General features: G+C 44.4%; 1 protein-coding gene across 3 annotated transcripts in view; it reads left to right on the forward strand.

The window, feature by feature from the left end:
- ACTL8 (actin like 8) overlaps positions 1-25,838 on the forward strand; it is a 74,314-nt gene that overhangs the window by 41,634 nt on the left and 6,842 nt on the right. Inside the window, exon 1 of one of the 3 annotated variants that reach the window (XM_017852024.1) lies at positions 22,364-22,412. The exons of the other annotated variants lie outside the window; for them this stretch is intronic. The gene's annotated coding sequence lies outside the window, so the exon portion shown is untranslated. Of the gene's footprint in view, positions 1-22,363; positions 22,413-25,838 lie in introns of those variants that run through there. 3 annotated transcript variants of the gene reach the window in all.

Here is a 25,838-nt window from a genome sequence, read left to right on the forward strand (position 1 = left end):
GCACCTTTGAGAACAGAATTTGCCCTTTTGGGAGTGGGAGAGGGGGCTGGGGGTGGTTAGTGAGACTAGACTTTCCTTCTAACCCTTTGGATGCTGAGGTGTGTGGTAGGGAAATCTGATGATGATGTCGGCAGAAGGAGGAATGCTTAGCAACTCGCTGTATCAGTTTAAGATTAATGCAGAAAATCCCCAAATAAGGGGCTTAAACAATCCAATAGTTGATTTCACTTTCATGTTCAAATAGTTTAGAAGAAGGTCATTCCCGGGTTGGCACAGGGCCCCAGAGTCCAGGTACGTTAATAGCATTCTCGCTCACACTGCTGTGTAATAGCTTCCATTCTCAAAGGCACTCATGTTCCATGTCCAGAGTCACTGTCGTTTGCCCTCACACCCTGCATTTCAGAAAGGAGGGCAAAGCAAATAAGGACACTTCCTAGAAGTTGCAGAGACAGCCCCTCCCCACCCCACTTTGTCCTCATTGACTAGTTTCAGGACCAGCCTAGCTTCTAGGGAGGCTGGGGAAAGGAGTCCTCATTCTGTGCAAACTTTGGCTTCTCTGAGCCTATTTCCTCCACTATAAACAGTCTAACTGCCTTGCAGGGTTCTTGTGAGGATTAAATAAGAATGTAGTAAAATATAACAGGTGTTCTGCAAATGTAAATTTGCTTCTATTTTTAGTTTTCCCTTCTCTCCATTGCTTGGGACTAAGAGAGAAGCTTTAGCTACATGAAGAAAGATTTAGGAGCAATAAAAAAAGAAAACTCTTTGAGAGGAAATGTTGCAGCACACACCAGGAAGCTGGGATAACAGATTCCCTTTGGCTCCAATAAGGGAGGCAGTGAAACTGAAATGAAACAGAAGGGTGGGAGTCCTGCGTCAATCACTAGAGGTTAGATAGGTGTAGAAATGGGGTACAGACCCTCAGAAGGACCTCCCGTGCCCTTCGATTCCCAAATCTTGTTGTAATCACCTTCCCCAAGTTCAAGGTGGTGCATGCAATACATGGGCAAGGCGGGTTGGGTTTGAATGTGCAGCTGTTTTCATCCTCAAGATGAGCTCGGGCAATTCCAAGACTGTTTGCACACCAAGCACACTGGCATGGGGTACAGCATTGCTCAGCATCTCATTCCCCTGATACCCCTTTCTGCCAGGGCTGAACCCTCAGGAAGTCCTCTGGGGCCTTTAAAAGCTGAGCCAGGGAGGGAGGGAGCCCAGCTGGTGGCTCGCTCTGTTCAGTGGGGGCTGCCAGGAAATGCTGTTCTTCCCTGGGTGTCTCACCAGGGTGGAGATGTTGAAGTCAGCAATGGGACAGCAGGTCCTGGGGACCCCAGCTGCTCTGGCTACTGAGCATGCTCAGACGGTCTCTGCTGGGGATGGTTTGGTTCCCTGGAGGAGAAGGAAGAAGAGGAGGAAAAGGTGGTTTTGGGTGGGGTGGGCTTTAACTTGATGGAGGGAAGAGGATGGCTCTGTACATGTGTGCACATGTGTTAGAGTGATGGGCAGCTGGAGGTGAGTTGGCTCATACATGCCGGTGCCTTCAGTATCTCATTTAATCCTTACCATCCCAAGAGGTCGGCATCACATCCCCACTTACCAGAAGGGGAAACTGAGGCTCACATGGGCGAACAACTTGTCCAAGGTCAGTGGCAGCCAGTGCTATATTTGGAGAGATTCAGATCCAGGTTTGTTAAGTACTCAGCTTTGCCTTCTACCCGCTCTGGGGTAAGTGGGCATAATCCCTACAGAGGATGCTGGAACTTTCCAACCCCTAGCTCTCACAGCTACCCTGTGGCTCATCCAGGATTCAAACCCCAGGTCCGCTCGGCTTCAAAAGCCAGCCATGTGCTTCTTGATCTAGTCTTCCGACCTCTTCAAGCTGGACTCTTCTTCAGCAGCTGAGAGGATGCTGTAGACTTATATTGCAACGAGTAGGGAGGTTTAGGTGGCTACTTGTTGGAGTGTTAACTTCTAAGCTGGGAATTTCTAGAAGGATAGAGTTTGCATAGCACTGGCACTGCCGTGGTAACTGGGCCAGCCCTGAGGGCCTCAGAAGGCAGAAGTCTGCTCTCTGCTCTGGCCCGCTCTAGGGACATGCTGCTCAAGTATGGCTCATGCAGGGCCTTCCCAAGGGGTGGTATCCACACTCCCAGCATGGTGTTTCCTGGGTTTCAGGCCAGTAGCTGAGATCTGGGGCACCTGCTACTAAGAAGTTCTTGGTTAAGCAGAAAGAGCTCAGACTTCCAACCCTATCAGGGTTGGGACCCAAATCTCTCCCGCCTCTCTGTGGTCCCTGCTGCCTGAGAGCCTGAGTTTCTGCACCTCTCCACGCAGGACAGCAGCTGCCACCTGCTAGGGCTGCTGTGGCAATTCGAGGTGATGCTGATGTTGTACCCACACCCTGCCATGAGGGTGCTTGATGCATGGTATCTATTAGTCATAATTTAGGACCTCTCTGTCCCTCCTGTGAGACCATGATTGCTTTGGAGCTAAGGACCCCACCTCTCTGAAGTGCCTGGAGCCTTATTTGTGCCATATTGGCACTTCCCAGGCTGTGTTCTGCAGACAAGAGTGTTCCCGAAAGGAGTGTTCTGTAACCACCGTGCGTCAGAGGCATTGTGCTCAGTAGCGTTCTCGGGGTCTTTAATACGGCAGAAAGCATTGTGACCCTGCAGGTGGACAGGGCCAGGTATCCAGCATTTCTCAAGCTTGACCAATAATCAGACCTTCCTGTCATTCTCCCTTCAGAACACAGTGTAGTGTGTGGTTGAGAGAATATTCTGGAAGCCCGCAGGCCTGGGTGTGGCTCTGGCAGCTTCCTGTACTTGCTGCCTGTTTCCTCTCTGAACCTCGATTTTTTCCTCTCTGGAGTGGGGAGAGGAATCCCCAGCCTCCCAGGTGGCTGAGAATTAAATTGTGGGATGGAGGTAAAGTGGTTCGCACAGGGCCTGGCCCTCAGTGGGCATCCAGCAAATGGGAGCCAGTGTTCCTGGCAGGGGCTGGGTATGGGGCAGGGGAGCAGGAAATCTGACTTGGCTGCAGGAGGGGAGGAGGTGGGAGCAGGATCATTGAGAAACTGAAATGCTGTCGAATCTGAGTGGGGCAGAGGACGGAGCTGAGTCTCCTTCCATAAAGGCGTTTTGTCCTGGAGTAAATTCACAATCTGTGTTACCTCTACCACATCTTCACTCTGGGGGCACCTAGCTTCTCTCCTAAGATCTCAAGAAATTAGCTAATTAGGCTGGTCTGCCTAGAAGGCAGAGGTCAAATGGGTCTGTGAAGCTGTGAAATGTGCAGTGAAACTAAGCAGCAGTCATCAGTCCTAGCTCTGCCTTCCCTTTTCCTGAAATAGGCAGTGGAAGTGCTGCAGGGTGTGGCACATGTCGTCACTTCATGCCACAAATATCTACCCCAAGATACTTGCCCGAGGTGCCCTAAGGAGCTCATGGTCTAGGGGGGAACTAGATCAGCAAATGCAGAATTAGAATAGGTGACTGGGGAGGGGCCAGGAGGGTAGAGGACCCACTGATGCTAGGAGGGAGGACCCAGACGGGAGTAAAAGTAGATGATGGCAGAGGTGCTGGCTCTTAAAGGAAGCCATAACAGCTCTCCTGGCAGATGCTGGGCTTGGGAAAGGACATTTTAGGAGAGGGAGTTGGTGGAGGGGGCCATTCAAAAGGACCAAAGAGTTTTCTTGGGAGGTCTGTTTTAAGATTTTAGTCTGAGTCACATCCTAATTTCTACCAGGGTGATTGAGATGCATGAGATTGACTTGCATTTGTTCCAAACATGCTTTTCAAAAGTGAAACTGCTTTTAAAAAATTCTATTTTGTTCCCCAGGTAAAACAAGTTCGTGTCATTCTACCATTTGTCTGGCCAAGGGCCCTCTCTGGTTTTCACTTTTTAAAAGTCTTTCCTTCTCCATTCCAGCTCCTGGACCCTCCCGGTGGGAAGCCACGTGTGTGTTGTCCTCAGATATGTGTGCATCTGTGTAAAATAAGCAGGCGTTTTGCCTTAACCGACATCACTAGTCTCATGCTATTTAAGTCCTTGTTTTACATCTTTACGATACCCACCCCACACTCTGTTGGAAAGCTCTGTCTGCGCTGCTGTGAAGTCCGCTCACAAGAGAGCTCTCCATGGATGCATTCCTGGCTCAGCCTCTCCCTGAGCGATGTCCACTTTGGTCCCCTCTCTGGTTTTCCACGTCACTAATGATGCTGTAGAGAACGTCCTTGTAGAGTCCCATCACAAGGTTGGAGGACCGTGGTTTCTCCGGGGGGTGTGCCAAGGTTTGGGAAATGCCGAGTCAGCAGGACATGCACATGGAATTCACTGTGTTCCCAGATGCCTTTCCAGCCAGTCCCACTGGGCTCACTCCCGCCAGCGGGGTTGGGAGCTTCCTTTTCCCTGCATCTGCGCCAGCACCTGTTGGCGATTGTCTAGTTTTGCTAATCTGATATGTGTAAAACATCTCATCCCTTTACTGTGTGTGTTGCTGATCAATGTATGGTTGAGCATCATCTCCTTATATGCTTGCTGTTTGGATTGCCAGTCTCTGAATGGATGAGTTTATACACTTTGTCCATTTCCTCATCTTTTTGTCTTTTTTTTTCCTTGTTGGTTTCTAAGTTCGTTCCGTGTCATTTTTAGATGTTGCTAGTATCATCTCCCATTTTGATGTGTTTCTCTTAAAGGTATCTGTGTGTTTTCACCGAACAGAAATCTATTTCTTTGTTGCGTCCTCTCTTTTTCTCTGGCCTTAGAAATTGTGTGTGTGCCTTCTGTCTTGTTTTTAGAAGTCCTTCCCTTTACCAAGGCCAAAAAAAATTCTCCCACAATCTCTTCCCTTAGCTTTATAGTTTTACTTTTTATATTTAGGTCTTTAATCCATCTGGGTTCTGTTCTGTGTTCTCTGTCTGATAAGCACACAACCTCGTTTTTCTCTGTACTGTAAATCAACTCCGCCCCCGCCCCCACCACCTACATCCATCCTTTCTCCTCCAGTTTCAGGAACCACCTTTATGGTGCTGAATTCAGCTCTTCACACACAGGAGGTTCTATTTCTGAGCTCTCTCTGCAGTTCCGTTGGTCTGTTTTTATATGAATGCCTTAGCTGTTTCTATTGTTGTACCTCTGGGACATCTCTTAATGCCTTGGAGGCCAGAAGTTTTACTCTTCTTTTTCATGATTAAGCAATTGGCAGACGCTTTTCTTCTTCTAGACAGTTTTAGAATTTATTGACCATATTTTCTAAAAACCCTGCTGTAATTATTATTGAAATTACATGAAAATGTCTACACTACTTTAGGGAGTTAACATGTGACCAATGTTAACATGACAGTTGCTTTTTTGGGTCATTTTAATAATTTAAAACTCTTCTCCATACAAGTCTTGAGCATCTGAGTAAATTTTAAAATAGTTCATATGTTTTCATTGATAATATGAGTGGGATGTCATTTTCTGTTGTGTTTTTTTCTAGTTGGTTATTGCTAGGGCAGAAGAATGCTATTAATTTTTTATTTTTTAATTTTTTTAATTTTTTTTTTGAGACGGAGGCTCGCTCTGTCGCCCAGGCTGGAGTGCAGTGGCCGGATCTCAGCTCACTGCAAGCTCCGCCTCCCGGGTTTACGCCATTCTCCTGCCTCAGCCTCCCGAGTAGCTGGGACTACAGGCGCCCGCCACCTTGCCCGGCTAGTTTTTTGTATTTTAGTAGAGACGGGGTTTCACCGTGTTAGCCAGGATGGTCTCGATCTCCTGACCTCGTGATCCGCCCGTCTCAGCCTCCCAAAGTGCTGGGATTACAGGCTTGAGCCACCGCGCCCGGCCAATTTTTAAGTTGATCACTTTGAATGTGTTCAGATTCTGTTGGATTTTTTTCTATAAATGATATTATCTTAAATGTGAACAATAGTGGTCTCTCTGTCTCTTCTTCCAGTTATTTTATGTGATGTTTCTCCTTTGCCCTACTGCCCTTGCCAGGACTTTGTTTGATGTTGAGTTGTTGCAGTAGTGGCAAACTTCCTTGCCTTGGTGTCAATCTTGTGTGTGTGTGTGGTTTTTTTTTTTTTTTTTTTGAGACAGAGTCTTGCACTGTTGCCAGGGCTGGAGTGCCATGGCGTGATCTTGGCTCACCACACCCTCTGCCCCTGGGTTCAATCAATTCTCCTGCTTCAGCCTCCCGAGTAGCTGGGACTAAAGGCACGCGCCACCACGCCCGGCTAATTTTTGTATTTTTAGTTGAGACTTGGTTTCAATATGTTGGCCAGGCTGGTCTCAAACTCCTGACCTCATGATCCACCCGCCTCAGCCTTCCAAAGTGCTGGGATTACAGGCATGAGCCACTGCACCTGGTCACCTTAGTGTCAATCTTAAGAGAAATAAGGTGAAAATTCCCAGATAAAGGTGGCATTTGCTGTAGGTTTTACTATGTTGTGTTCATCCAGTCAAAGAAATTCTCTTCAATTCCTTGAGTTTTTAAAAGTAAATATATGTTAAATTTGGTCAAATGCTTTTGCCAATCTATTAAAATAATTTTTGCACTTCTGTGCTAAACTCCGCTCTGCCTAAAAGTACTTATAAAGCTCTGTGTGCCAGACTGTGTTGTAGGTGCTTTGTAAATATTTACTTTCTTAATCCTTATGACAGCTCTATAGAGCTAGACACTCTTTATTATCTCCTCCTTGCAGATGAGACAAGACACAGAGAGATTAATTAATTGACTCAAAGTCACACAGCTGGTCAGGCCCATCTCTAGCATTTGCAGTACTGGAGAAGAGTATAAATGGACACACAGATACCAATTCCAGATATTTAAAGCTCTAAAACAGGATAGCAAACTGTTAAATAAAACATCTATCCTCTTATCTGAGAAAGATACATTGATAAAGATAAAATCTACAAGATACCAAGATGGCCAAAGTTAATGATTATTGCACATTTTGGCATTCCATTGTAAGTCTGAGATAGTTGGATGAGTAATAGTCATACATAACTCATAAATTATATATTCCATAAAATGTTTCTCACCTTCAGTAAATTCTGATGTAATCAAGACTTTCACATAGTTTGTGTTCTATTGATAGTAGTGATATAAAAGATTAAAAATAAAACATAATTACGCTCAAAGCATACAAAATTAAATTTTATCACCTAGACGTGAAAGTAAATGTAAAAAAAAAGAATTCCTGAAGCTTTCAAAAGTTTTCATCTAAAATTCAGAATTATCTGTAAACATTAAGAAGCAAAATACAAATCAGTAAGAATTTTAAAATTAAATGTATTTAAAACTGAAATGTATTCATGCTTTGAAAATACAGTGTTAGCATTTGGTGTCCATCTAGTTGTCAGCATAAATCACTGGTCTCACGCTTTTACCCTTATAGTATCTAGAGATGGGTATATGAAGGGTCGTATGAATTGTTCAGGGTTTCAAAATGTTCCCAAGCTGCAGCGTGGAGCTGTTGTGAACGCTGTTCTAATTTAGCTAATTCGCATACCTCTACTCCCGCAAGGCGGAGCATGAAGAGAAACAAGAAAATGGATGCCGTGCGTTTCTAGGAAATGATTCTTCATTTCGTGGGAATCTGTTGCAAGAGTGCTAAGAGAAAGATGTGATAAGTTGGTTAATTTGTCTTTTCTCTTACCGAAGGGCTTTTGCGGCTCAAATCTTCCCTGCACCTCAGAGCCGTGCCCTCCTGCTGTCGGCAGCACTACATACAACCAACTTCCACGCTGTGTAGGTTCAGGTTGCTGCTTGTTTCTGTGAAGTTGAGCCGGGGCTGCTGGGGAGCCATTTCCCTGGGCCCTGAATGGTATTAGTCATGAGAGTGGAGGTGGAGCCAGGAGTTGCATTGTGCCGGCGCTGAGCAGCAGACCCTGGATGACTGTGCGCGCGCGCGTGTGTGTGTGTGTGTGTGTGTATGTGTGTGTGTGTTGGAGGGCAGTGGTGCACATATTTATCAGACAATGGGGCTTAGGGTAGGATCCCCTTGCCAATCTCCAACCAGGCGTGATCTCCCCATGGTGGCTCACGCCTGTAATCCCAGCATTTTGGGAGGCCGAGGCGGGCGGATCACCACGTCAGGAGATCGAGACCATCCTGGCTAACACGGTGAAACCCTATCTGTACTAAAAATACAAAAACAAAATTAGCCAGGTGCGGTGGCGGGCGCCTGTAATCTCAGCTGCTCAGGAGGCTGAGGCAGGAGAATGGCGTGAACCTGGGAGTGCCGAGATCGTCCGGACAGAGCTAGACTCTGTCTTAAAAAAAAAAAAAAAAAAAAAAAAAAAAAAAAAATGCTCTCTTACCTGCTTACCTGGGCTGAAAGGAGTTACCACAGTGGGTAAGGAATGGAGCTGGCTGGGGTGTGACTTCAGGCTGCCTGACTCGAGCCATATCCCCGATCAAAACATCATGTAACTTGTTCTACCATATTGTCTTTAATTAACTCTTAAACTTAGCTAGCTGATACTTTATTTTGCAGAAAAGAGGTCTTCAAACAGTTAGTGATGGCTGGGAGTGGTGGCTCATACCTGTAATCCCAGCACTTTGGGAGGCTGAGGTAGGCAGATCGCTTGAGGTCAGGAGTGAGACTGGTCTGGTTAACATGGCAAAACCCCATTTCTACTAAAAATACAGAAAAATTAGCTGGGCATGGTCGTGGGCACCTGTGATCCCAGCTACTGAGACTGAGGCAGGAGAATTGCTTGAACCCAGAAGGCAGAGGTTGCCGTGAGCCGAGATCGCGCCGTTGCACTCCGGCCTGGGGGAAAAGAGTGAGATTGTTTCAAAAATAAAAATAAAAAAGTGGTGATGTCTGCTGCTGTGGTTTGGCTGTGTGCCCATCCACATCTCATCTTGAATTGTAGTCCCCATAAACCCCATACGTTGTGGGAGGGACTTGGTGGGAGGTAATTGAATCACGGGGTAGTTACCCCCATGCTATTCTCGTAATAGTGAGTGAGTTCTCACAAGATCTGATGGTTTCATAAGGAGCTTTTCCCCCTTTTGCTCGGCACTTCTCCTTGCTGCCACCATGTGAAGAAGGAGGTGTTGGCTTCCCCTTCCACCACGATTGTAAGTTCCTGAGGCCTCCCCAGCCAAGCGGAACTGTGAGTCAATTAAACCTCTTTCATTTATAAATCACTCAGTCTCGGGTATGTCTTTTTTTAAGGCGGAGTCTCGCTCTGTTGCCCAGGCTGGAGTGCACTAGTGGTGCAGTCTCGGCTCCACTGAAACCTCCACCTCCTGGGTTCAAGTGATTCTCTTGCCTCAGTTTCCCAAGTAGCTGAGAATACAGATGCCTGCCACCTTGCCCAGCTAATTTTTGTATTTTTAGTAGAGTTGGGGTTTTGCCATGTTGGCCAGGCCTGTCTCGAACTCCTGACCTTAGGTGATCCTTGTGCCTCAGCCTCTGAAAGTGCTGGGATTATAGGCGTGAGCCACTGTGCCTGGCCCGTGGGTATGTCCTTATTTAGCAGCATGAGAACGGACTAATACACCTGCCAAGGGTGTAAGTGGGGAGTGAGAGTGTGTGCTGCATAGGTCATTCCTGACTTAAATCATCAAACTCAGCAGAAGGTCCCTATGATTGTAAAGGCAGACAGAGTGAGCGAGGGAGACTGATAGGGAGTCTCCACAGAGCAGGACTTTAGAGCCAGCAAGACTCGGTTCAAATGTCAGCTTTGCCAATTTCCATCACTACGCCTCTGGACAGTTTATTTTTCTAATTCTCAGTTTTGGTATCTGTAAGGTGGAAAATTGGAAATACACTTACTTCCTAGGGTCCTCATATGGTCTAAGTGACATCACATACAAACCCTAAGAATTCTGTCAGGAATCTAACCTACCCAAACTGGCTCAAAGGAGACAAGGACATTGATTGATTCAATGAATTTAAAGCCCCAAATGTAGTTCATGCTTCAGGAGCAGTTTGATCCAGAAGTTCATGGTGATGTGCCCCGGCTGTATTTCTCTGTGACATTCTTGGCCCTGCTCTTCTCCACAGGCCTGCCTCTTCCTCAGGCTGTAGTGGGAAACAGTAAAGGCTCTGGTGGTCTCAGAGCTGACACCCACCAGCTGAACACGAGCAAATGGGTCTTTGGGGATCTCGTGTGATAAGGAGTGAGAAAGCGTCTTTCCCAGAAGCCCTTAGTTAGTGTTTCCTCCTCTGATTGACCTGAGTTGGATCATATGGTCCTCCCTGAACCTTTACTTTATCAAAAGGTTGGGCTGTACCCCTGAGCAGAGAGTGGGGTGAATACATCCCATTTAGCCCACAGGCTGACATGGGGAAAGGGCAAGACCTGGGTGCTGTTAAACTGGGGAGGCACCGAGGACACAGGGACCCAGCAAATGGCTGCCCCTGACCATTGCAGCCGCCTTCCAGCTAGTCATCCTGCTTCCATCTTTGTCCCCATCTTTTTTTTTTTTGAAATGGAGTTTTGCTTTTGTCGCCCAGGCTGGAGTGCAGTGGTGCGATCTCGGCTCACTGCAGCCTCTGCAACCTCTGCCTCCTGGGTTTAGGCGATTCTTCTGCCTCAGCCTCCTGAATAGCTGGGATTATAGGCACACACCACCAAGCTAAGCTAATTTTTGTATTTTTAGTAGAAACGGGGTTTCACCATGTTGACCAGGCTCGTCTCGACCTCCTGACCTCAGGTGATCCACCCACCTTGGGCTCCCAAAGTGCTGGGATTACAGGTGTGAGCCACTGCGCCTGGCAGTCCCCATCTTCTATCCTCAACCCAGCAGCCAGTGTGATTCTCCTAACACGTGGGACAGATGGGACCCACCTCCTGTCTGCTCAGAAACCTTCATTGGCTCTCCATCTCTCTAAGGACCAAAGTCGTATTCTTTACAATTTCCTAACAAGGCCCTAGATGGCTCTGTGCACCTCACGCCTCCGGGACCTCAATTCCTCTCCTTCCAGCTCCCTTCCAGCCACACAGGGGCACACCCATTTCAGGGCCTTTGCAGTTGCCCAGACCTCTGCCTGGAATTCTCTTCCTGTGTGTGTGTGTGTGCTTCCTGCCCTCACTACTTTGGGGTCTTGGCCAAAGGGGATCTCCTGAGTCTAAAACAGGAACTCTTTCATCTTCTGCCATCTTCTGCCCCTCACAAGTCTCGGCTTTATTTTTCTTTATAGTCAGTGCTTTATAAAATGCATCTATTTTCTTTTCTTTTTTTTTTTTTTTGAGATTGAGTCTCACTCTGTCACCCAGGCTAGAGTGCAGTGGTGCGGTCTTAGGTCACTGCAACCTCTGCCAGGTTCAAGCAATTCTCCTGCCTCAGCCTCCCGAGTAGCTGGGACTACAGGTGTGTGCCACCATGCCAAGCTAATTTTTGTATTTTTAGTAGAGACAGGGTTTCCTCATATTGCCTAGGCTGGTCTCGAACTCCTGACCTTGTGATCCGCCCTCCTCAGCCTCCCAAATTGCTGGGATTATAGGCATGAGCCACTGCGCCCGGCCAAAATATATATGTTTTTCAAACAGACACCAGACATGTAGATACACCCTCCACTCCAATGTCAGCTTCCTTAGGGCAGCCACTGTTGTCTTGTTCATGGTTGTATCTGCAGAGCCCTGTGCAGTGTCTGGTACATAGAAGATGCTAAGTAAGTATTTGTTGAGAGCTGTAGTTCTAACTCCACTCCCTCTTCCTTACAGCCCACTGAGGGTCTCCTCTCTCTCACCTACCTGCCCACTGTTGTCCTAGGGACAGGCTGGGAGGCTGTAGGGACAAGATGTCACCTACCCTGATGATTCATGACATGTGTCCTGGACATTGGTGTATCTACTCTGGTCCTTAGGAGTGGCTGGTTAAAGGCATCTTCCTGCTTCCTCCTTTTCCTCCTCTTTCTGGGCTGCCAGGATCTTATTAGCCCTGTTTACACAGCCGGGATGTCGAGCGATTAATTTTTAATGGCTTGGTTTATTGCATGTTTGAATGGTTTATTGAGTAATTCCCACATTTAAGTGATTAATTCTCCAGAGTTCAGAACGACTGGTTAGTTTTACATTAATCGGGGTTTCTGAATGCCAAGAGACAATCAATCAATCCTTCCTGCCAGGGAGAGTAATGTTAAGATACCTCAAGGTACAATGAGGTTAAGAAAAGGCATAATTAAAACCCTGTCCTGCCCTCATGCAAATTTGATGTCTTTCCCTCTGTTTCTCCTCTCTTCTGGCACTCTCCCCACTTTCTCAGTTCAGCCCTATCTGAACCCGGTTGCTCTTTAAGAGGTGCAAGTCTCCCTCTGTCCCTGGGGGCTCTGACTTCCCTGGTAATGAGGCCCAGTCCAGCTGCTGCTGGGAGTGGGACTTGTTTAGCTCTTGGCCCCCAGGGAGGGGACTTTGAAGCGGAAGAGGCCTGTAGTGGAGGTTCCTGATTTGCAGGGAAGCTGGGCCACGTCCTCAGGATACAAAGTCCAGTCACACCTTGTAGCCAGACAAAGCCCAGGTGGACCTCAGGGAGGATGTCTGCACAGGGAGCAAGGGAGGGTTTTGGGATGGGATTTTGCCTTTGGATTCTTCCGCAGAGCCCTGTGGCCTGCTGGGCTTTGAGCAGGAGAGAAATGGGAGCTGATTTTGCATCTGCAGGAATCTCCTATTATTACTGTAGCAAATTACCAAATGCAGTGGCCCCAAACGGCACAAATTCATTATCCTGCAGTTCTGGAGTTCGGAAGCACGGGATGTGTCCCACTGGGCTACAGTCAAGGTGTTGTCAGGGCTGCCTCCTTTTGGGAGTTGTAGGGAAATATCCATGTCTTTGCCATTTCCAGCTTGTGGAGGCCACTTGCATTGCTTGGCTCATGGCCCCTTCTTCCATCTTCAGAGCTGGCAGTATTGCTGCATCTGCACATCTTTCTCTGACTCTGGCCACACTCTTCCACATTTAAAGGACCTTTGTGATTACTTTGGGCTCACATGGATAATCCAGGATAATCTTTGCCTTCTAAAAGTCAGATGATTAGTAATCTTAATTCCATCTGCAGCCCTCATTCCCCTTGATCTTGTAATCTGACATAGTCACAGTTTCCATGGATTAGGACATCAGCATCTTTGTGCTGTGGGGACTGCAGCATTGATAGGATGAGAAACAGGATGGCTGACAGGTTGGAGGCACAGACCCTGGAACCTGATCCCTTGGGTTCAATCCTTGCTCAGCTCCTCAATAGCTGTGGGGACGTGGGTAAGTTTCCCAACTGCACCTAAGTCTCCTTATGTATGAAACTGAGGCAGATGATAGTACCGACCTCCTAGAGTTGTGCTGGGGAAATGAGGAGTGAAGTAGTTGGCCTGGTGTTTGGATCATAGCAAGTATGTCGTGTTACATACGTTTATTGTGGCACTGTTCACAATAGCAAAGACTTGGAACCAACCCAAATGTCCATCATGATAGACTGGATTAAGAAAACGTGGCACATATACACCATGGAATATTATGCAGCCATAAAAAAGGATGAGTTCATGTCCTTTTGCAGGGACATGGATGAAGCTGGAAACTGTCATTCTCAGCAAACTGTCACAAGATCAGAAAACCAAACACTGTATGTTCTCACTCATAAGTAGGAGTTGAAGAATGAGAGCACATGGACCCAGGGAGGGGAACATCACACACTGGGCCCTGTGTAGGGGGGGGTGGGGAGTTAGGGGAGGGATAACATTAGGAGAATTACCTAATGTAGGTGATGGGTTGATGGGTGCAGCAAACCACCATGGCACGTGTGTACCTATGTAACAAAATTGCACGTTCTGCACATGTACCCCAGAACCTAAAGTATAATAATAAAGTATGCTGTGTTAGCAGCAGTAGCAGTGCTGATACCTATAAAATGAGATGGAAACTGGAACGACGTTGCCTACTTCAAGAGGTTGTCTAGGATTCACTGAGAATGTGGATAAAAGTGCTAAGTGGAAAGTTCCTTGCAAGATGTTTACAATCACAGAGCAATTTATAAGGGTCCAGGATGGAGTCTCGATGAACAAACTCTGGAAAGCTTGTGTGTGCAAACATTGCGCAGACTTGAGAGACAGAAGGCTGTAGGTACACATTAACAGGAGGCAGATGGCAATAAGAGCTCAACAGACCAATGTGAGTGAACACATTAAGGTCTGTACCCTTTTTCCTTCAAATGTTATTGTTAGTCCTTTCATCTGTGAAAGACAGTTATTCTCATCTGAAGACTACGGTTTAGAGAGTTGCTTAACCTCAGGCCACATAGCTAATCATGGCAGTGGTTAAGAGCTTGGGCTCTGAACCCACAGGTATGGATTTGAATCTTGACTGCACTCAAAGGTGGGTGGCGTGGGGACAACTCCTTCACTTCTCTAAGCCTCATTTCTTCATCTATAAACTGGCAATGATACTATGCCCTCATCATTGGGTTTTTGTGCAGAGTAAATGAGAGAGATACTATGTGGGAAGTACCATACCCAGTGCCTGGTTCTTAGTAAGTGTGCTCAGCAAAGATTCTGCATTCGTGGTGGTCCGTGGAGGAATGAGTTCCCGTTTGCAAGTTGTCTGGTGTTAGAAGCTTTATGGAGTGAAGGTTTGGTGTGGATCTTGAAGAACTGAGAGGCATGATGGAAGTGAATTTTAGGCAGAGAAGACATGTAGAAAGGACAGAATTCTCCAGCAGCAAATATTCCAGTATGGCTTTAGCTTCAGGTGCATGGAGAAGATGGAGAAAGTTGGCCAGAGCCTGGTGGACTTTGTATGTCAAGCTAAGTTTAGGCTTCATCTTGTTGGCAGTGGGAGCTGTTGAAGAGTTTGCAGCAGGAAAGTAACCAGAAGCCTATAGAAGAAACCCATGTTTTAGGGACACGGGAGTGCAGCCCATATGGAGCTATTATGCCGCCAGCAAACCAATGTATTTTTAAAAATTTATTCATTCAACACAAACTGATTTAACAAAAATATGCCAGTTATGTGGTAGAGATAGGGAAGTAAAATACAAATATGATGAACTTGTCTTCCTGGAGCCTACGTTCTGGTGGTGCTTCGGAGAGGTAGACAACAGCCAGCAAACACACAGCATAATTATGTATGGTAATAAGTGCTATGACAATAATAAAACTAGTCAATGCAGTATTGGCTTGGAGTGGAGTGGTCAGGAGAGGCTCCAGATCTCACTCAAGCTAAACAAGAGTGATGAGAGCTGGTTTCTGGAAGGGCTGGCCAGGGGTTCCAGACAGAGGGTAAGGCAAACATAGGGGCTGAGGCAAGGAAGAAGCAGGCTGTGGTCCAGGGACAGAGGGAAAGGAAAGGCCGTGGCCTGTTAGAAACTGGGCAACAGGAGGTGAGCAGCAGGCAGGTGAGCCAGCGAAGCTTCATCTGTATTTACAGCCATTCCCCACTGCTCACGTTACCTGCCTGAGCTCCACCTCCTGTCAGATCAACGGTGGCATCAGATTCTCACAGGAACGTGAACCCTGTTGTGAACTGTGCGTGCAAGGGATCTAGGCTGCGCGCTCCTTGTGAGAATCTAATGCCTGATGATCTGTTACTGTCTCTCATCACCCCCACAGGGGACCGTCTAGTTGCAGGAAAACAAGCTCAGGGCTCCTACTCATTCTACATTATGGCGATTTGTATAATTATTTCATTATATGTTGCCATATAGTAATAGAAATAAAGTGCACAATACATGGAATATGCTTGAATCATCCTGTAAACCAACCCCTACTCCAGGTCTGTGGAAAAATTATCTTCCACAAAACGAGTCCCTGGTGCCAGAAAGGTTGGGTACCACTGATAGTGTCCAGATTTAACTGTAGTTTGTTCTGATTTTATTCAACTTTTTCTTCCACTGGATTATTCCCATCAGTATAAAACCTTAATACATTATTTCTTCTCTTGAACAAAACAACCAAAACCTCCTGGGGCCCCAATTCTCTGCACAATCTACTGTTGTCTTTCTTTGCTTCCTTTCAGAGCAGAGCTCTTCAAAGTTGTCTCACTGTCTCCCATATCTCTCCCCCATCCTTTCTTTTCCTAAAAGCTTTTCATTTAGAGAAGGTCCAAGAATAGTTCAATACGCTCTCCAATATCCATCATATATATTCGCTAGTTACTATCTTTTGACCCCATTTGCTTTGACACTTTTTCTATGGACACATGCTGGGTTTTTCTTGATCTATTTGAAAGTAAATCTCATGCTATTTTACCTGTAAATACTTTTCATGGATCTGCTTAAAATAAGAATATTCTCTTTGAAAGCCACAATATAGAGATCAAACACAGGAAATTTAACATTGAAAATATAACCCGTATTCAAATTTTACCATCTGTCCCCAAAATGTTCTTTCGAAAATTTCACCTTAAAATTTCATGCGGCGAGACTCGCTTTTTTTGTTGTATAGTTCTCAGTTCTGATAAATGAATGCAGGCACATAACCACTCTGGCAATCAAGATATGAGACAGTTCCACCACCTCCAAAAATTCCTCCAGGCCTGTGTAGTTAACTCTTCTCACCGCCCCAGAAACGACTGATCTGTTTTGTTACTATAGTTTGGCCTTTTCCAGAATATCATATAATTGGGAATATACAGCATGTAAGTCTGGTTTCTTTCATGTACACATAATGATTTTGACAGTCATGGATGTTGTCATGTGTATCAGTAGTTTGTTCCTTTTTATTGCTAAGTAGTATTCCATTGTATGGATGTACCACAGTTCGTTCATTTACTGGCTGAAGAACATTTGGGTTGTTTCTAGTTTTTAGTGATTATGACTCAAGCCTCTGTAAACATTGGTGTAAGAGTTTTTGTGTGAACATAAGTTCTTTTTTCTCTGGAGTACATAAGGAATAGGATTACTCATTTGTATGGTAAATATATGTTTAACTTTAAAATAAACTCCTAAACTGTTTTCCAGATTATACATTTTTATATTCCCACTAGCAGCATATGAGAGTTCCGATTTCTCCACATCCTTGTTAGCTCTTGGCATTGTCCTTCAAATTTTCTGGTTTTAATTTGTTTTTCTCTAGTGACTTATGACATTTAGCATGTTTCCATGTGCTTATTTACCATCTGTGTAGCTTACTTGACGAAGTGTGAAAATCTTTGGCCCATCTTTGGGAAGTGAGTTGTTTGCTTTCTTATTATGGATTATTATTAGGTCTTTATATATTCTGGATACAAGTCCTTTAGCAGATGTGTGACTTGCAAATAGTTTCTCCCAGCCTGTGGCTTTTCATTTTCATTCTCTTAATAGTGTCTTTCAAAGAGTAGAATTTTAAAATCTTGGTGAAGTCCAGGATATTAACTTTTTCTTTTATGGGTGGTACTTTTGATGTTGTACCTAAGAACACTTAAATGTTCTTAGATCTAAGGTCACAAAGATGTTCTCATGTTTTTTGCAGAAGTTTTATGATTTTCTGTTTTATATGTATATTTTACATGATCCATTTCGAGTTAAATTTTTTTATTTTTTTTGTAAATAAGTGAGGAATGAGTCGAGGTTATTTTTACATGGAGGGGTCCAGTTTTTCCAGCACTGTTTGTTGAAAGACTATCTTTTCACCACTGAATTGTCCTTGTACTTTTGTTAAAATCAGTTGATTAGATTTGTATGAGTCTATTCTTGGACTCTGTATTCTTTTCTACTGATCCATGTGACTGTGCTTTTACCAACATCACATTATCTTGATTGGGTTTTCTGTCTTTTTTTTTTTGAGACAGGGTCTGGCTGTGTCACCCAGGTTGGAGTGCAATGATATGATCTCAGCTCGCTGCGGCCTCCCAAGTAACTGGGACTACAGGCGCATGCCACTGAACCTGGCTAAGTTTTTTCTTTTTTTTGTATTTTTAGTAGAGATGGGGTTTCATCATGTTGCCCAGGCTGGTCTCGAACTCTTGAGCTCAAGTGATCTGCCTGCCTTGGCCTCCCAAAGTGCTGGGATTATAGGTGTGAGCTACCACACCCAGCTCTATCTTGATTATTGTAAACTTATAGTGGGCCTTGAAATCAGATAGTGTGAGTCTTCCAACTTCGTTCTTTTAAAAATTGTTTTGGCTGTTCTAATTCCTTTTCCTTACTAGATACACTTTAGAATCAGCTTGTTGATATCTAACAGTAATCCTGCTGGGATTCTGAGATTTTGATTAGAGTTGAATCTATAAAGCAGTTTAGGTAGAAATGACATTTTAATGATATTGAATTGTCTAATCTGTGAACATAGCATATCTATTTTTTTCTTTTTTTTTTTGAGACGGAGTCTCACTTTGTCGCCCAGGGTAAAGTGCAGTGGTGTGATCTCAGCTTACTGCAACCTCCGCCTCCCAGTCTCAAGCAATTCTCCTGCCTCAGCCTCCCAAGTAGCTGGGACTACAGGCATATGCCGCCACGCCTGGCCAGTTTTTTGTTTGTATTTTAGTAGAGATGGGGTTTCACTGTGTTGTCCGGGCTGGTTGTGAACTCCTGAGCTCAGGCAACCCACCCGTCTCAGCCTGCCAAAGTGCTGGGTTTATAGGCTTGAGCCACTACGCCCGGTCATCTCTCTATTTAGGTTTTCTTTGATTTATTTCATCAGTATTTTGTAGTTTTCAGCATATTTAATGTTTTGTTAGATTTATACCAAAGTATCTCTCTCATAATTTTTGATGCTATTGTAAATTATACTTTTTTAAAGAAATACTTTTCAGCTATTTATTGATAGTATATAAAATATAATTGGTTTTTAAAACATTTAACTTGTATCTTATGACTTAGTCAAACTCACTTATTAGTTCTAGGATCTTTTTCCTAGATTCTTTGGCATTTTCTACTTAGACAGTTATGTCTTCTGCAAATAGGGATAGTTTTATTTCTTTCCAATTCATGTGTCTTCTATTTCTTTATTCTTGCCATATTGCACTGGTTTAGGACTTCCAGTTCAATGTTGAATATGCGTGGTGAGAACTGACCTATCTTTACCTTGTTCCCAGTCTTAGGGAGAAAGCATCCTGCTTCTCACTATTACCCATGTGAATTGTAGGTGTTTGGATATTCTCTTTATTAGGATAAGGAAAGTCTTCTCTGCTCCTAGTTGTTAAAAAATTTTATGATAAATGCATGTTGAATTCTATCCATTGATTTTTTTGCATCTGTTGAGACAATCATGTGGTTTTTCTTTTTCAGTCTGTTACTTGTTTGAATCATACCGATTTAAAAATATTGAACCGGTGTTGCATTCCTGGGAGAAGCCCCATTTAGTCATTGTGTGTTGTTCTTTTTATATATTACTGGCCTTGCCAAAATCTTATTAAAGAATATTATATCTTCATGAAAGATTTTGGTTTGAGTTTTATTTTATTTTGTAATATCTTTGCTATTGGTTCAAGGTAATACTGGCCCCACAAACTGAGTTGGGGTGTGTTGCCTCCTCTTTTGCTTTCTGGGAGAGATTGTGTACCCTTAGTATTATTTCTTTCTTGAATGCTGGGTAAAATTCTCCAGTGGAAACCATTTAGACCTAGAGTATTTTGTGTTGAAGGTTTGTAACTAAAAAGTCTATTTCTAATAGTTATATGGCTATTTAAATATATATTTCTTCTTGACTGAGCTTTGGTAGTTTATGTCTTTAAAGGATTTATCTATTTCACCTAAATTGTCAAAGCATCAGGTAGAACGTTGTTCCTAATAATCTCTTGTTATCCTTTTTGTGTCTGGAGAGTCTGAAGTGATGCCACCTCGTTCCTGATCGCAGGCTTTTGTGTCTGTTCTCTTTTTTCTTAGTCTTTGATCTTTTCGAAGAACTAGCTTTTAGCTTTTGGCTTTATTGGCTTTTCACTATTTGTTTTCCATTTTCAATTTCAATTACAGTCATTCACCACGTGACATTTTGGTCAACCACAGATGGCATGTATGATGGTAGTCCCATAAGATTACAATACTGTAGTTCTACTATACCTTTTCTATGTTAAGATACACAAATACTTACTGGCTGGATATGGTAGCTCATGCCTGTAGTCGTGGCCCTTTGAGAAGCCAAGGCAGGAAGAACCCTTGAGGACAGGTATTCAAAACCAGCCCGAACAACATAGCAGACTCCGTATCTACCAACAAAACAAAACAATACGTACCATTATGTTACAATTGCCTACACTATTCAGTACAATAACATGCTGTACCAGTTTGTAGCATAGCAAGACTCTAGATCTACCAGCAAAACAATACATGCCATTATGTTACAATCGCCTACAGTATTAAGTACAGTAACACACCGTACCCGTTTGTACCATAGCAAGACTCCATATCTACCAACAAAACAAGGTAATACATACCATTATGTTACAATCGCCTACAGTATTCAGTACAATAACACGCTGTACCAGTTTGTAGCATAGCAAGACTATATATCTACCAACAAAACAATACAATACGTGCCATTATGTTACAATCACCTACAGTATTAAGTGCAATAACATGCTGTACCAGTTCATAGCTTAGGAGCAAATGGCTATATCATACAATCTAGGTAAGTAGTAGGCTATACCATGTCTTTGCTTTCAATGGCCATACATATTTTGAGAGGAGAAAAATAGACATCATAATTTTCTAAGTATTTACCATTTCTGTTCCTCTTTCTTCATTCCTGAGTGCTAGATTCAGTATTATTTTCCTTCAGCCTGAAGAGCTTTAATTAGCATTTCTTTTTAAAGCAGTGCTGCTAGTAATATTCTTAGTTTTCCTTCATCTAAGAATATCTTGTCTTCATTCCTGAAAGATTTTTTGCTGGGTATAGAATTCTGAGTTGATATCTCTTTTCTTTCAGTCCTTTAAAGATGCCTGACTGTCTTCTGGACTCCATTTCCCCTGGTGGGAAGTCTGCAGTCATTCAAAGTGATATTCATCTGTATTTAGTGTTTTATTTTTCTTTGGATTCTTTGAAAATTTAAAAAATATTTGGTATTCAGCAGTTGGGTTATACTATGGTTTTCTGGGTGGTTTGCATGGTTTTCTTTGAATTTAGTTTCTATGGGGTGTGCTGAGCTTCCTGGCTTTGTAGATTTGTCTTTGACCAAATTGGGGAAATTTTTAGCCATTATGTCTTTAAAACTTTTCCTGAGCCAATCTTTTTTCTCTCACTTTGAAACTTCAATGACATGAATGTTAGATCTCTTTATATTGCCCCACAGGTCTCTGAAGCTTTGCTCAGTAAATTTTTTTCTGTTTTTTAGATTGAATAATTTCTATTGATATTTGAAAATCCCCTTACTCATTCCTCTGTCCTCTCCATTCTACTATGGAGCAGAACTTTTCTTTGTTTTTATTTTTTTGTTGTAAATTGAGAATTTACAATTGTACAAATGCATGGGGTACAACATGATGTTATAATTTATGAATACAAGGTAGAATAAGTAAATCAAGCTGGTTAACACATCCATTACCTCTAATCCTTAACATTATTTGTGATGAGAGCTTTCAAAATTTACTGTCAGCAAATTTGAAACGTACAATACTCTGTTATGAACTGTATTCACCAGGCTATGCAATAGAACTCAAAATATTAATAGCCTTTTTTTTTTTTTTTTTCTTGAGACAGGGTTTTACTCCCATTGTCTCTAGGCTGGAGTGCAGTGGCGCAAATTCTGCTCCCTGGGCTCAAGCAATCTTCCCACCTCAGCCTCCTGAGTAGTTGGGACCACAGCACACACCACCACGTCTGGCTAATTTTTTTTTGTATTTTTGGGAGAGATGGGGTTTTACCATGTTGCCCAGGCTGGTCTCAAACTGCTGAGCTCAAGTGATCCACCTGCTTTGGCCTCCCAAAGTGCTAGTATTACAGGTGTGAGCCTATGCGCCCAGTCTAAAATTTTAATAGCTTTTTAGGGTAAAAATACTTGAGCATTATGATGTGAGACTCTGTGTTCTTTTAACATCCCATGGAGAACATTTACTTGGTTGTGTTTTAGCCTTCAGTCAACCCTGTGACACGCAGCCTGTAACTCCGTCTTGCCTTTTGTGGGTGGTGATTCCGCTGTGAGTTCAGTACAAAGGCCTGTGCTCTTCTGCCATGGGTGTGTCCCAGCCATGCACGGGTGAGCTGGGACTTGTGCCCGTTCGTATGTAGAATCTGGGGAATCCTTTCTCTGACTAGCTGCCATTTCTTCAGTATTCTTCCCCAACTCTTTGAGTTGCATAGATTCCTTTTCTTGGTCCAGAGAGACAGGATTTCACTCAGTCTTGGCTGTGCTGGAAACTTGTCTCAGGTCAAAGTTTGAGAGAGGACAGGAAAATAAATAGGAACCTCACCCTCTGCAGGTTGCTTCTCCGAGTTTTGATTCTTTTCAGTCTGCCTATTATTTTTCTCACTCCTTGTCCTCAGGTAGTTGGGTTTTTGTTTGTTTGTTTTTTCATTTTGTCCAGAATTTTTAGTCCTACTCAGTAGGAAAGAAGGCTGAAAGAGTCATCCTGGTGAGCATTAGAAGCCTATGGTAATGTACCTTAATGCTTTTTTTTTTTTTCCTGATCTGGGGTCAGAAAGTGTGCATGGTGTTGGCTGCCATGTCCTTCAATTTTGAACACTTCTTTAATATTTCATTGTTGTGTATGCTGTGATATTTTTGCAGAGCCTGGGTCAGTTTGGTAGAATCGCTCTCAATGTCTCACCCTTTCTTGAATCAACCTTTTCAAGCTTTTTCTCACCTCTTCAATGGACATGCTTTAGCCAAGGCTGCTGGTAAGTTCCATGTTGCTAAATGCAATGGATAGTCCTTTGTCTTCCTCCTAATTTCTCACCCCATTCCATTCTTCCTTTCTTGAAATACTTTCTCTGCTTGGCCCCGGGACACTGTTCCCTCTGGGCTTCCCGCTCTCCTTCCTGGCCACTCTTACTCAGTCCTCTTTATTGGTGCCTTCCCAAGGCCTGGCCACTAGACCTTAGAGGCCCTCAGGCATGAGTCTTTGTATACACTACATCTCTTTATGATCACTTCCATCCCAACCACTTTCTTTGTTTTTTTTTGAGACGCAGTCTCTGTCACCCAGGCTGGAGTGCAGTGGCTTGATCTCGGCTCACTGCACCCTCTACCTCCTGGGTTCAAGCAATTGTCCTGCCTCAGCCTCCTGAGTAGCTGGGATTACAGGTGCATGCCACCACACCTAGCTAATTTTTCTATTTTTCGGTAGAGATGGGGTTTTGCCATGTTGGCCAAACTGGTCTGAAACTTCTGACCTCAGGTGATCCACCTGCCTTGGCCTTCCAAAGTGCTGGGATTATAGGCATGAGCCACCTTGCCTGATGTCAACCACTTTCAATTCCATCCATTCAGGAACTCCCAATTACACCATTAGCTCAGACATCTTTACATACATTTAATAGGCACCTCCAACTTAACATGTCCCAAATACATTTCCTAATTTCCTCCCAAACGCCAAACTGTTCCCCCATGGTCTTTTCCATCATAGTAAATGGATACTTTATTCTTCTAGCTTTTCAGGCTAAAAATTGTGGTGTCTTCCTTCATTCTTCTCCTGGTCTCATATTTCAGTCTATCTGCCTTACTTAGGTATATACAGAATCTGATCACCTTGCACCCTCTTCCTGGCCACCACTTTATCGCAGGCCACCCACACCTTTCACCTTCTGTAATCTTTCTTCTGCTCTCTGCAGTCTATCCTTTCTGTTGGCCAAAATGATCCTTTCACAAGTGAAGTCAGATCATGCAATTCCTCTGGCCAACCCCCCAGTGGCCTCCCACATGTGCAAGCATGATACAAAGATCTACAAGGCCCTTCTCAGATCTCCAGTATCCTCCCTTCACTCACCGTGTCCCTGCTGCACAGACCTCCTGGCTGATCCTAGAACTCATCTGACCTTGTCTTCCTCAGGGCCTTTGCACTTGCTGTTCCTTTGGGGTGGAGTGCTTTTCCAGGTATTCATGTGCTTTATTCCCTCACTTCATTCAGTTTTCTGCTCAGATGTCACCCTAGAGAGAGGCCTTTGATGACTGCTCTGCTTAAAATAACATTGTGCCTCTGTGCCTCTTGAGTTCCCTGTCCTTACCAGGTTTTCTTTTTCTCTGCTGTACTGATCTTCCTTGGCATGCTGTGTTTGTTTTGGTGCTTATGGACATTCTTTCTTAGTAGAATGTAAACTCCAGAAGGGGAGAAATCGTGCCAGCCCAGAACAGGTTTTATACCTAGGTACATGCTTATGGCAATTTGTAGAATTGGTGGCTCAGTACAAATGCTTTTGCATATACGGATTTTATCTCTGTCCTCAAAGCTGGCTCCTTGGAGCCATCCAGACTTTCTTTTACAGTCATGTGCCAGGGGAAGGATGGTCCCTGCCTCCCACCCTCCTACTCCCAGGCCAGGTCACTTGGGCCACCAACCTGGAGTCCTCTCCCATCCCCTACCCCTGCCATGCGCACCTGGATTCACAGCCCTGGTGGAGATCACTCTGCCAGTGTCTCCCATGACTCCACATGCCAGGGCCGAGAAGCATTTATCAGTCACCTGCTGTCATGGTGCAGAGGGCGTTGTCAGCAGCGGAGCCCGCTTCCCGGAATGTCATGCAGGCAGCCAGTTCTCGGTCACTCTGGATGATTGAGTGTGAGGAATCCATCACTCAGCCTGCCAGGAGGCGAGGCAGGAGGCGGGGCCACCACAGCTCCATCTCCATGCTCCTTCTTGGCTCTCCCCGGGTCTATGTCAGAGCTGATTAAAGGCAGAGAAGCCTGTTCTTTGCCCCACGGCCGGTGACAGCAGGGAGCCGCTGGCCAGGGCCAGGCCATGTTTGTCATGCTCAGTAGTGATGGGTAAATGCAACTGCTGTCCAGAAACGAAGCCAAGCAGATAGCTGGGGAAGCCACAGCCTCAGAATGCTGCCTTCGGCCTGAGCTGCCTTTCTGGAGGCCTCTCTTATGGGAAACACCCATGTCCAGTCTAGGCACCCAGTCTGTCTGACAATTTGTATTCTGCAAGATGAGTACATACACCTTTCATTGAATATTACCACACCCTCATACCTGCTGGATTTTTCCCTTTTTTTCTTTTTCCTTTTTTCCACTAGGGCCAGATGTGTTGGCTTACACCTGTAATCCCAGCACTTTGGGAGGCTTAGGTGGGCAGATTGCTTGAGCCCAGGAGTTTGAGACCAGCCTAGGCCGTTGCCTAGGAAAATTAGCTGGGTGTGGGTGGCTTGCACCTGTAGCCCCGACTACCCAGGAAGCTGATGTGGGAGGATTGCTTGACCCTAGGAGATTGAGGCTGAAGTGAGATGTGATTGTGCCACTGCCCTCCAGCCTGTGCAAGAGCAAGATCCTGGCTCAAAAAAAATTGTGTTTTTACTCTAGAAAGAATATAGTTGTGGGAATTTGACAAATGCATACAGAAGTGTGCCCAGCTCCACAAACAAGATATAGCATAGTTCTGTCACGGCCCCAGATTCTGCCATGCCCCCTCTGATCATCCCCTCTCACCACCTGGCAGCCGGCGGCCACTGATCTGATTTTGATCCTTATAGTTTTACCTTCTCCAGAATGCCATGGGAATGGAGTCATACGGTTTGTTGTCTCTGGGGTCTGGCTTCTTTCGGCCTCGGGCATTTGAGATTTATGCATGTATTCACGTTATGGTGCATATCGGTTGTTCATTCTGTTTTGTTACCAGGTAGTATTCCACTGAATGGAGATTTGTCTGTCCATTCCCTAGCTGAAGGCTTTGGGGTTGTTTCTAGTTTTTGACCATTAGGAATAAGGCTCTCCGGCTACTATATGTATGTGCATAAAGGTTTTTGTGTGAATGTACGTTTTCATTTCCCTTGAGTTAAATACCTAAGAGGGGAAGTGCAGGTCATACAGTAGGTGTATGTTGAACCTTTTTTTTTTTTTTTTT

The sequence above is a fragment of the Rhinopithecus bieti genome, unplaced genomic scaffold (assembly GCF_001698545.2).
Source record: "Rhinopithecus bieti isolate Rb0 unplaced genomic scaffold, ASM169854v2 scaffold_33652, whole genome shotgun sequence".
Lineage (NCBI taxonomy): Eukaryota > Metazoa > Chordata > Mammalia > Primates > Cercopithecidae > Rhinopithecus > Rhinopithecus bieti.